A 10,817-nucleotide genomic window follows, 5' to 3' on the forward strand; every position below is an offset into this window, starting at 1 on the left:
AAGAAATCCACCACAGTCCGTGCATTATGAACAGGTGCTCGATCGTGTTGAAACATGCAATCGCCATCCCCGAATTCCTTTTCAACAGTGGGAAGCGAGAAGGTGCTTAAATGATCAATGTAGGCCTGTGCTGTGAAAGATCCACGCAAATGCAAGCCTCCTCCATGGAAAACACGACCACACCATAACACCACCTACTCCGAACTTTACTGTTGGCACTACACACGCTGGCAGATAACGTTCGCCGGGCATTCGCCATACCTGCAGCCTGCCATCGGATCGTGTATCGTGATTCGTCAGATTCGTCACTCCACACAACGTTTTTCCACTGTTCAATCGTCCAATGTTTACGCTCCTTACAACAAGCGAGGCGTCGTTTGGCATTTACCGGCGTGATGTGTGGCTTATGAGCAGCCGCTCGACCATGAAATCCAAGTTTTCTCACCTCCCGCCTAACTGTCGTAGTACTTGCAGTGGATCCTGATGCAGTTTGGATTTCCTGTGTGGTGGTCTGGATAGAGGTCCGCCTATTACACATTACGACCCTCTTCAACAGTCGGCGGTGTCTGTCAGTCAATAGACGAAGTCGGCCTGTATGCTTTTGTGCTGTTCATGTCCCTTCACGTTTCCACTTCACTATCACATCGGGAACAGAGGATATACGAAGTGTGGAAATCTCGAGTACAGACGTTTGACACAAGTTACACCCAATCATCTGACCACGTTTGGAGCCCGTGAGTTCCGCGGAGCGCTCCATTCTGCTCTCTCACGATGTCTAATAACTACTGAGGTCACTGATATGGTGTATATGGCAGTTGGTGGCAGCACACTACCCCTAACATGAAAAACATATGTTTTTGGAGTGTCCTGGTACTTTTGGTCGCATTCTGTGTGTATCTGCTTCACTGTTCTCCTACTGCAACATTTGATAGGTCAGGCCATTAGGATAATTCATGTGCTTCAGATTATGTATGTTTGTTGAGCCGTGCGTGGCTCGTGTTCCCGCCATCATGTATTTTACTCCCTCTTTTTAACGTACTTTCACCTCACTACGTTAATTTAAATTACTATTGTCACTGAGTTGCTGCATTACCTGACCGTGAGCGGCGCTAGCAGCGCGTATCGATATATCTCCTCTCGTAGTATCTTTGCTGCACTGCTATTACTTCCCGGGCGTTGTCTGTCGTAAAGAGTTCGGGTAAGCGAGTTCGGGTGGCGAGTTCGGGCTGCTAGTGAGTTGGAACGTGTGTGGAGCGCAGTCCGGACCTGCCAGTCGGGGAGTTGCAATGCGGCACTAGTGCAGTAGGGTTGGAGCAGCAGTGAGGTCTGCGTCGACATGGCTCGCCCGACCATTGCCGCCACGCATCACTTGAGCGGGGCCACGGTCTTGGTGGATCGTCGATCGGTCGTCCTGCCGGACGACGTGTTTTGGCTCGCCGATCGTTCATGAGTCGGCTGTGTCTGTGTGCATCAACTCCCGATTTGTCTTCATGTGTGTTTAGTTATTGTTGGGTATCGTTCAGGTCTTCGTGCAAGTGTTTGTCAGGTTGTGTGTGTAGTTGTCGTTACTTTCACTGACGACTATTTTAGATCTTGTCGGCATTCTAAGTGATTCGGCCGGTTGCTGCGGACCAGGGAAGTTATCTCCGCGCGGTGCAGTCGGCTGGGTCCGCTGGTGGTCCCTGCGCAGTGTCGAAGCGTGTGTGTAGCTGTCGATCGCTACGAGCTTCGTGGTTCAACGACCCAGGACGTCAAAGTTGAGTAGTGGTTTCAACTACCCAAGCCATGTCCATTCATGTTGTGGTGGTTCGTTTCGGTGGTTCGCCGTTGGGGAGTTTTTTTGTGAACAACACCGAGTGTTTCTGTTGCTGAAACTTAGCCGCCATGTGGTGCACTTAACTATATTGGTTGACTACAATTCGAGTGCACCAGCAGAATTTTCAGCCTTGTGGCCGTTAGTGTTCCGGTTACCTGTCCTGGTCACTAACGTAATTTCAGGCAGCGTCCTTTCCTCAGCTGTTGTCGCTGTCCAACAGGGTGTGCGATTTTGACAGATAATACATACTTCCTTGTGTATTATGACGTTCGTAAACTTTTGTGTTTGAGTTCTCATGTACTGATTGATGGCAAGCAAGTCATTGTGTCGGTCGGTCCATGGCTGTCCTCTGGTTGCGTTCCGACGGATCAAGTGTAGTTGGGCTCACCACCTGTCTCACTGTCTCACCTAAGTGAAAGAGGGCAGACCGACCTCCCTGGAGGCTTCTGAGTGCCATTGTCTTTATTGTCTTTCCCACCGGTGTTTAATTATCTATTTCTAGCTACTTAAAAATTTGATGCTTATGGTTATAGTTTTTTTAATTTTGGAAAATTAACTGTGGGCTTTCAGCCTTGCAGTCTTATTCTTAAAATTATCTTTCAAGCTTAAATATTGCGGTCTTCTGCCTTTAAAAGATTATGGTAATATATCTGAAAATTTTGAAATTTAATTTTGGCCTTAAGCCATTTGTATTGCACCTTGCATATGTTTGTTCTATCTACTTTGCCTTGAGGCTTTCCTCCTAGTTGTGATATTTTTTTTAATTATTTTATTTGCTATTTTAACTGCGTTGCTATCTTATTGATTTTTAAGATTTCTTGTTTGGAGGCCTTCAGCCGTGAAAGAGTTGCATTTGGTAAAGGTTCGGCTGTGTATCGCTTTGGTTGTAAATGTGTTATTAAATTACAGTCAGAAAGTGAAACTGACCCCCAAGCCGCGCGGGATTAGCCGATCGGCCTCAGGCGCTGCAGTCCCGGCGGAGGTTCGGGTCCTCCCTTGGGCATGGGTGTGTGTGTTTGTCCTTAGGACAATTTAGGTTAAGTAGTGTGTAAGCTTAGGGACTGATGACCTTAGCAGTTAAGTCCCATAAGATTTCATACACATTTGAACTTTTTTTTTAATCTGCCTCAACCTTATATGACCTTTTCCACAATCGTAAGTACTTGTTCTGCCCAGTGGGTTTAGCGAGCGTCTCATTTGTGTCACTTGTATTGTCCAGGAGCAGGTGAAAAGTTCAAATGGCTCTGAGCACTATGGGACTTAACATCTGAGGTCACCAGTCCCCTAGACTTAGAACTACTTAAACCTAACTAACCTAAGGACATCACACACATCCATGCCCGAGGCAGGATTCGAACGTGCGACCGTAACTGTCTCGCGGTTCTAGACTGAAGCGCCTAGAACCGCACGGCCACACCGGCCGGCGAAGGTAAAAGCTGTAGCGCTAACCAATAGTACGGAAAAGAGCAGATACCGACAGAATTGACAGGAATGTTGAAAACTGACAACAGCGAATCACCACACTATAGTGCGCGTTTACCTGCTCGCGCTGCAGGCCTACATGAATGCTCTTTACTGTCAGGTCGCTCTACCTGCTGGACGTACATGTATGCGCGTAGCTACGAAAGGGTTAATGTCCAGTAATAAGTATACAGTGACCAGACAGTGAAGTTCCATCTATCCCACGGCCCTTCTCGAAAATGTGAATGACATGCTGTTTTTACGCTCGCTATGCTGCGTCACTACGACGACTTGCACTAAAGTACCACTACGATGTAATCAACAAGTGTAACAAAAGTTGCACATTGTTCAGTTGTGCGCCCGGAATTTATTCCACTGGAGTCGCGTGGTGGAAAGGCCATGCAAAGCTGCACACACACACACACACACACACACACACACACACACACGTACACGCCTGCTGCTAAGTTGCGCGGCCCGTCGTAATGGGATGAGGCGGCAGGCGGGCGGCGCGCATGCCGGGCAGCGCCCGCACAGTATAATGAAGAGCGCGCACTGCTAACGAGCGCTGCGCACGGCGCCGGCTCGGCTCGCCGCGCCAGCTCAGCACCATCTGATCCTCCGATCCACGCTCCGCGCAGCCTCGTCAGCCGGCCTGCAATTTGCGACCCCTGATTAAGACTGCACCAGCCACACCCTCTTCCCTGTCACTGTCAGGTGGTTGGCGGAGGCGCTCTAATCTGTATCGCGAGGACGTGACTCAACGTCAAACGTCTCTCGTGTCACTTTCAGCCGGCCACTTTGTGATATTTACTTCATTTAAAGTATCTGCTGCGGGTCTGTTGCGTAGCTCACAGAGTCAGCAGTTTTACTTGATCGTTTCACTGAAAATGCCGTGACGGCACACTTCCCCTTCAACCCTTCCTAGGCCCGAGAGAAAGAGTGCGCACGAGAGAGTGTGTAACTCCAACACTATCTGTTACTCGCAATTTCCCCTTGTTTATAAACAACCTGCCTGCTCATGGTGTGACGTCTCCTGGAAAGCACTCGGCGTGTAAATGTACAAAACTGAGTATAATTCGACAGGTAGTTATAAAACCTACAACTCGTTAATATGGTATTTTTAATGTTAAAAATGTTTATAAAATGTGTATTACAATGTCAAAAAATAAGAATACAATGGAAAGACATTCTCTGCAACTATGGAAATCCTATCTCATTAACTTTAAAAAGACTTGGTTCAAAAATCTAATATTACTTTGGTGTCTACTGTTGAAGAATTAAGTCGCTTAGTTGTTCTGATGCACTAAGTATTTGATGTACGTACTTTCTGTTACAACAAATGGATAAAACGTGAATTTCTCCTGTTCTTATTCAAAACCCCTCCCACCCTGTGGAAATATTTAAGTGAGAATAATTATTTAATGCGAATTTTGTAGAAGATTCCCGTTTGGCTTTCTTTTGTCGTAATGGCGCACAGTAGGCTCTTATCTGGAATTTAATTAAAATATTAAATATTGGTCTTCACCCTCAAGCTAAAAAATACTTTGATTATTTATAAAATTTTCAAGCATTAATATTTGCAAAGTTCATTTTATAAGACTTTTTACGGAACTGCGCCTGCCGGGGTGGCCTAACGGTTCTAGGCGCTATAGTCTGGAACCGCGCGACCGCTACGGTGGCAGGTTCAAATTCTGCCTCGGGCATGGATGTGTATGATGTCCTAAGGTTAGTTATGTTTAAGTGGTTCTAACTTCTAGGGGACTGATGACCTCAGAAGTTAAGTCCCTTAGTGCTCAGAGCCATTTTGAACGGAACTGCATAGATAAATTTAACTGCAGTAGGCAACAAGGCTTAGATTTGCTTTACGATATCTTGGAGTTTGCAATTAAATTTCTTTCTGTCAAGTCAATACTTAACCAAACAGAGGCCAGTCTGATACAAATGAAATTATTTATCGTGAGTACAAATTTTCACATTACATACCTGATTATATCGCATCTCTCTTAGCAACAATTAATTTATTGCTCAATAACAGCAATAGTTTCATGTTACTCTTGATTATCTTTGGGGCTAGCCGCGAGTTTGGGTAACGTAATTAAACTATTACAAGCAAACCTGTACCCATTCTTACTAATATATTTACTGCGTGGCAACTTTGATTATCGTCGGCGTACGTAACTCCCATTTACGAGCATGCACAATATACACGACGCCAACAGTGTATTAAAGATCCTTCATCTTTTGCCAAACAATCTCAACCACATCTTATATTAAAATCAAAACACTGTAATACCAAAGAAGAGAGGGAGAGACAGAGACGATATAAGTGGCGCCCTAACGCGCGGCTCGATTCTAAGCAAAATACACATAAAGTTTCATAGAAATCATTATTTCATTGTACTGCATTGTATTTTTATTGTGTTTGTAATTAAATGATTAATGTTTCTTTTCATTGTTCATCACTTGTGCTTCATTGGATAACTGTAATTCCAAAACCTTCCTTGCATTCACAGAGAATTATAACGACAAGCAATTATATAGCTGGACAAGGATACACAATATACAATCTGGACCTATCGCTGACTGTGACTAAGGTAAGGGCAGTAGCGTGTGTTTCCTTCGGTTTTCTGTGCTGACTGATACCCCATGTTACCTTTTCTTTCATTGTGAGTTAGGTATTGTTTTGTAATTGTGCTGTGTATATTACAGCAAAAGGCTTTATCCGTGTGATGTTTCAGTTAAGATGTTACTAGGTCAAACTCTAAAGCAATGAAACCATCACCTACAGGAATGCCCGCGAGGACTTCATCACAACGTTCTTTCAGGTCACAAGAAAAAGAGAAGGAACGAGATACAGCTATGCTCGAACAGTATCCGTGTGATGTTTTAGTTAAGATGTTACTACATTTAGTAGAGAGTAACACTCGCAGCCGAAATAACAGCTGACGCACCAAATTACTGTTGAGTTGCCAGCCACATGTGGCAGGAAACAGATTGCATTTATGTATGCTATGCATCGTACCAGAAACAGACAGAAATCGAGAAAGGAATCACAATACTCCGATTCCGAATCTCTTGATACAGTAATATGCAATAACCACCAGGTGAAAGTGAGATTCGAATCAACAGATGCCCAGCAAATACGATAATACATCGGCAGCACTGACCTCTTCACAGGCTAGGTCAAACTCTAAAGCAATGAAACCACCACCTTCGGGAATGCCCGCGAGGACTTCATCACAACGTTCTTTCAGGTCACAAGAAAAAGAGAAAGAACGAGATACAGCTATGCTCGAACAGTTTAATGCACTACTACAGACTAAAGGAAGAGAACGCGAAGAACAGTTAGCTCGCAATGAAAAAGAAGATGAGAGACGAGAGGCCAGAGAGAAAGTACGGGATGAGAACATCACCCTCCAATTAAATGAAATTCTAACAAAGCGTGACGAAGCTCTCTTAAGAAACCTAGACGACCAGCTAGGAACCATTAACACAGAAATCACCGCTATGAAGGGAGCATATAATGGCTTACCTGAAGAGGTATCTATGGTTATTAATGATGTTAAGAAGATCCAAGATGCACAAAACGCTTCGGACACTAGAGTAACTTAATTGACAAACGAATTAGACCATCTTTCCTTAGAATTAACTGAGCAGGTCGAAGAACACTTGAAAGCTCAGTCGGAAAAGATTGAAACAGAAATAACTCAGTGGTTGGAGCAAAAGGATGTACAGATTAAGGAACATGTGACCACTGAGCTGCAAAATGTGGTACAAAAAGTCACAAACGAAGCTATATTCGGTAGTGGCGAACCCGCAAATTAATTGCGAAACGAGCTAAGCCAGATTCAACACACCTTGGAGGAGAAACTTCCGCAATGGCGAGGAGAAACACACGACAGAATTACACTGTTAGAACGTATTGAGCTTAGTGTGCAAGATACCGAGCAAAATATGATTCAAGAAATTTGTTATTAGTCAACAACTTTCCCTGAACGAAATATTTACAGTCTTGCTTCAGAGGGGATAGCAACGGTAACTGGCGAACTAAAGCTCAGCTAAGCAATTTGGATGCATGAGCTGTTAAGCTAATTGTGCGAAAATTCTCGCACTTGTCAGCTATTGCAGTCTTCGGAATAGTGTGGATGTTATTACTCCGGATGTTTGATGCTATGTCGCCAGACTCATACATTCTACACACAGTGAATAGTCGTTTTGTTACCACTTCCCCCAATTATTTTAGAAATTCTGATGGAATTTTATCCATCCCTTCTGCCTTATTTGATCTTAAGTCCTCCAAAGCTCTCTTAAATTCTGGTTTTAGTACTGGATCCCCCCTCTCTTCTAAACTGATTACTGTTTCTTCATTTATCACATCAGACAACTATTCCGCCTCATAGAAGCTTTCAATGTATTCTTTCCACCTATCCGTTCTGTCCTCTGCATTTATCGGTGGAATGCCCGTTACACTCTTAATGTTACCAACCTTGCTTTTAATTTCACCGAAGGCTGTTTTGACTTTCCTATATGCTGGGTCAGTCCTTCCGACAGTCATTTCTTTTCCGTTTTCTTCACTTTGCCACGCAGCCATTTCGTCTTAGCTTCCCTGCACTACCTTTTTTTTCATTCCTCAGCGACTTTTATTTCTGTATTGCTAAATTTCCCTGAATATTTTTGTATTTCATTCTTACTTCGATTAACTGAAATATTTCTTCTTTTACTCGTCGTTTCTTTGCCGTTACCTTCTTTGCACCTATTTTTTTTCTTTCCAACTTCTGCGATTGCCCTTTGTAGAGATGTTCATTCCCTTTCAAATGTACTGCCTAGTGAGCTATTCCTTATTGTTGTATCTATAGCCTTAGAGAACTTAAGAGTGTCTCGTCATTCCTTAATACACCTGTATCCCACTTCTTTGCGTATTGATTCTTCCTGAGTAATGTCTTAAAATTAAACACTACTACTTTGTGATCTGAGTCTATATCTGGTCCTTGGCACGCAGTATCTGATTTCGGAATCTCTCTCGTGCACTCAGTTTCCTTTCTCAGAAGACTTATTTACTAGTACAGCTCGACGATTTGATTACTCTATTCGTATCAATAAGACAGCAACTTAATCTTTCAGCTATATTGTTCACTTTAACATTCTGAAATGTCCTGACCACAATTTTACTATTGCACTGTGCATTATGCATTTCAATATTAAATGATAAACGAAGGCAAATGCTTAATATATGCTTGCTGTTGCTTGTTGTGAAGAAATGGTGACAGGACACTAGGTACCCGTTTGGACAAATTTCTACTGATTCATAGTAGAATGGTAATGGTGTAAGGCTGAAACATGTAAAGAGTATTTGAATAACAAAATAGCCACTTTGTCCCCCAGCGCTTTTATGCAAATTGTAACTTATACCGTTTAGCATCAGCCTGGTCACTTCTCAATAACTCTCAGTACACAAGCTATGCTTTAAAAATGCAGAAGGGGAACAGTTGACTGAATGATCACAGTTCAAACGAATAAAATTATCATAAGTGTGCTACAAGACAAAGGTCAAAAGGTATTACATAGGAACTGTAAATAAGTAATGATAACCGTACAGACCAAAGTGAATTTGAAAACATTTACAAAGGACACGTCTCTCTCTCTCTCTCTCTCTCTCTCTCTCTCTCTCTCTCACACACACATACACACACACACACACACACACACACAAGAGTAAAGGTTTGCGTACTTTGAAGCATAAGAGTTTAAAAAGCATTATGAATTGCGCACATCATATATGACACAAAATGAGGTACACTGGAATTTGTGCTTAAGATTTTCAAATGGGAGTACTGCTTGCCAAATATTATTGCAAACGTGACTCATTCATATAGAAAAAGTGAACTCTGAAATTACTGCCAGTATAAATCACGCGATAAAAAGATCTTAATGATAACAAAAACTTCTACAATGAGGACAAGTATTTATAATAATAATAAAATTTCGTATCAAAACGCATGCGAGCATCAATCTTCTCTATTTCCTTTACGCAGTTTTTCGGTTTGACGAGGAAAACTTCAAATTCTTTGCAAAAAAGAAAGAAAGAAGGACAAAAGATTGAGAGGAAATCACACTGGAAGTATAAGCAGCTTATAAGCTTCAACAACCATGGCAAATGTAAAGAAGAGTTACATGCTCATAATATGCAATTTTGGGAAAAGATTAGATAAATTTTAATATTAAAAGAAATATAGTTATAAGTTAAAGTAATTAAACCTCTACAGCAAACAGAATCTCTTCTTTTTGTGGATTCTTCTCAATCATTCTCGTTTTTCTCATCCTGCGTCTTCCTTACCTTTTCTGATTTCTCGTACAAGGTTACAGAATGAGTCGTCAACACTCATACGTGTTTTTGCTGATGTTTGGACGAAGGGTATTCCATACTGCTTCGCTATTTCGCGTGCTTGGCTTGTGTAAATTACCCACGGTGGTAGGTCACACTAATTCTCAACTAAAATCATTGGGACTTCCTCTACATCCTCAACGCACTTTATCTGCTCGCGATAAGTTCCAATATCTTCTAAGGATTTTGCACTGTTAACAGCAAGATCTACAAGAACACCTTCACCATGCCTCATATATTGGTCTCTCATAGCACTATATTGTTCTTGACCTGCTGAGCCCAATATGTCTAGCAAACACGCCTCTCCGTCAGTCAAAACCTGTTTCCGCAACAATCTTCAATTGTAGTGTCATATTCTTCCACGAACTGATTTTGTAGTAGTTGAATTGTCAATGCACTTTCCCAACGCCACCAGCATCCGCAACAACCAGTTTGCATTCAATCATTCTCGAAGATGTAAAGCAAGCATAGCAGTACCGAAAACGTATAGTTGTGAAAACCTCTTTTTGCAACATCATTGGAATATATCACACTTCAATAATAACTTTTCCGTCGCTATCATTTTCATTTCCACAAACAATGTTCTGCCACCTCAAATACGCACCCGGGACCGAGGACGTTTTGATTATTAATCAAAAATGGCTACCCCTACACATAGGTCTTTATTGCTAGCCAGGCCGAGAAACAGGTCAGCTGAACGAACTTATTCTTCCCGTTGCTAGTGTAATTGAGGACTGAGTAACGCTGCAGAATATGTCTGTCAGCTGAGTGCCGGTCGACTTACTTCCTGGAGTGAGTTAGTGTTAACCTCTTTGATTTATCGGCTATTCCGGTCTGGATTGTGAATATCAGCCGATAGACAAATAGTAGTAGACAATGATAATAGTGTGAAATTAGAATTATGTATTAATGCCTTCAGCGGGGACAGGTGAAAATGTGTGCCCTGACAGGAACTCGAACCCGGGATCTTCTGCTTACATGGCAGACGCTCTATCCAGCTGAGCCACCGAGGTCACAGAGCTTAGGACGATTGCAGGGACTATTTCGCGCACGCCCCCCGCGAGACCCACATTCTCACCTTATACGTCCACACAATACATTCGTAGTGTCCGTATCCAACCCACTCATTACTCGTGGAAGACTTTCTTACCAGTT

At 42.7% G+C, this 10,817-nt stretch overlaps 1 pseudogene; it reads right to left on the bottom strand.

Moving 5' to 3' along the window:
• Positions 1 to 9,579: 9,579 nt before the first annotated feature.
• On the bottom strand, positions 9,580 to 10,108 carry LOC124711380 (annotated as a pseudogene).
• Positions 10,109 to 10,817: the final 709 nt, after the last annotated feature.

Source organism: Schistocerca piceifrons, chromosome 1, assembly GCF_021461385.2.
Source record: "Schistocerca piceifrons isolate TAMUIC-IGC-003096 chromosome 1, iqSchPice1.1, whole genome shotgun sequence".
Classification (NCBI taxonomy): domain Eukaryota; kingdom Metazoa; phylum Arthropoda; class Insecta; order Orthoptera; family Acrididae; genus Schistocerca; species Schistocerca piceifrons.